General features: G+C 27.8%; 1 long non-coding RNA gene across 1 annotated transcript; it reads left to right on the top strand.

The window, feature by feature from the left end:
* Positions 1–808: 808 nt before the first annotated feature.
* Positions 809–1,542, top strand: LOC111892608 (uncharacterized). Its single transcript, XR_002850580.2, has 2 exons — positions 809–938; positions 1,199–1,542. It is a non-coding gene; the product is annotated as an uncharacterized LOC111892608 (long non-coding RNA).
* The last annotated feature ends 682 nt before the right edge of the window (positions 1,543–2,224 follow it).

The raw sequence follows: 2,224 nt of genomic DNA, 5'->3' as shown, positions 1-2,224 counted from the left end.
TAGAGACTCCTAAGAACGAGAGTCGAATAAGTTTTGCTCTGGAAATTGTACATCAAATGTGATTAGGTTTTTAAAAAGCTCTCTCTTTCAACAAAACTTTACACTGGTCATCTTCAATACCACCATCTCCCCTCCTTCATGATTCTTTCAGTTGAGAACAGGTAGCAGTGGTGGTGATCAGTTATGGATAAGAGAGTTGTTGAAGATAAGGATTCGGTGGTGATCAGTTATTCAATATTTTAAATTTGAATTCCCATTAACATGTGTTTAAATCACGATGAACAACTATTCACTCAAATCTATTATCATCTATCCTAATAAATGAAGATCATTTTGCCAAATGTCATTTTCTCATTAAATTTGCTACATGTAATTTTGTAAATTTTTTGATTAAATTTAAATCCACATGTCATTTTGTGGTTTTTTTTAATTAATCTATCCTAATAAATGAAGATCATTTTGCCAAATGTCATTTTCTCATTAAATTTGTCACATGTAATTTTGTAAATTTTTTGATTAAATTTAAATCCACATGTCATTTTGTGGTTTTTTTTGAATTAAATCAATTAACATGCCACATAATACTAAATTTATATATGTAAAGTATTAAATATATTTAATGTGATAATAAATGCAAAGAATTTTAAAAAAATATATAAGATATATTAAAATACATTGAATATGATAATAAATTTAATGAATATGATAAAACAATCATTGATATTATGAATGATCTTCTTAACAATAATTCTATTTATTCATTAGTTGAATATGTTTATTTATTTTGAAATTTTCTTAATATTTAAACTTTGATATATATTTTTTAATACTATATGTATATCTATTGATCTAATTTTTTGATTGTGTCAATGATCTCACGCCATATGCCAATAGCAGTTGACTTGTCGGCCACAAGATACAAGATTAGGGTTCACTTGGTATGTTTTCCTTTTTTTTTTTTTTTTTCTTTTTTTCTATTTGAACTAAATCTTTAGATTTCATGAATTTGTTTTATTTTGGTGAAAGGAGGATTTATGCCATCGATTATACGAAATAACTTGACTTTTTTGTGAAGTTTGTTATGGGTGTTTGTTTTAAGATTTCTCATTAGGAAATTGTTTTTGCTTTCCCATTTTGATCTACAAATGAGTCTTTTGAGATTTTGTATAGATTTTTTGAGAAATACTTTTTTTTGAAGAACATATTTCATAGGTTTACATCCGTATTGAAGTGGCGACATGTTCTCTACTTTTTGCCGTCGTTTTGAGTGTCATGGTTGGAGATTTACCCTCGTGATAGTCTTTATACCATTTTTGGTTTAAACAATTCCATTCAATTGGTTAATGGTAAGTTGATATTTGTTCCTTTCATGATTTTTGCAACTAATGGTTTGTAATTTAGATGATGGTACCTGCAATGCACATAACCTGTTTGTGAAAATGCCTAAGTGAATGTTTGTTGAAACAAAAATTGTATGCTTGAAAGTTTATGTCACTGACGTATGTATATGTAAATATTGTTATATGTATTTTAGTTTTAATATTTTTTATTGTCAAGTTAGTGTCTCACTAGATCCTTCTATCAAGGGTTTTGATCTCACACAATAAAAGCAAGATAAAAACGTTTCTACCATTGGCTATCCCACCATAAAATACCCATTCATTTGGAAATTTTCATGATTATTGTAGTTAGTCTTTTGGACTATTGTAATGCACATAGTCTATTTGTGAAAATACCTAAGTGAATGTTTGTGAAAATTCGTACATCTTAATTTTAATATTTTTTTTTCATCGTCAAGTTGGTGTCTCACTAGATCCTTCTACAAAGGGTTCTCACACACTTAAAGCAAGATAAAAACCATTTAGAAGCCAATCATTTCTCTTTAAAGTTCTCCATACTTGAAAAGAGTGATTGGGAATGTGTCTCAAGTATTTTGAAGGCTAAAGATATTTTGGTCATAAAATAAAAATACATGAAAAAGAGATTTAGACTTAACTTGATGTGGTTTCGTTGCTTTTTGGATGAACAGAGTATTTTGGTCAAACTCATTTATATTGTTACATATTTGGTAAAAAATGATTATTTTGTTGGACTAAAAATACCCTCTTTTTTAGTTGAACTAAGAGTACCATTCATAAAATGTTGCTCCATGATTTGACTGGCTATAGGTTTTTGCTGACCAGTAAAAAAATTGAGCTTTCTTTACTACATATTTTTGTTCAAT

This window comes from Lactuca sativa, chromosome 5 (assembly GCF_002870075.4).
Source record: "Lactuca sativa cultivar Salinas chromosome 5, Lsat_Salinas_v11, whole genome shotgun sequence".
Lineage (NCBI taxonomy): Eukaryota > Viridiplantae > Streptophyta > Magnoliopsida > Asterales > Asteraceae > Lactuca > Lactuca sativa.
This window is presented reverse-complemented; position numbering and strand designations above follow the sequence as displayed.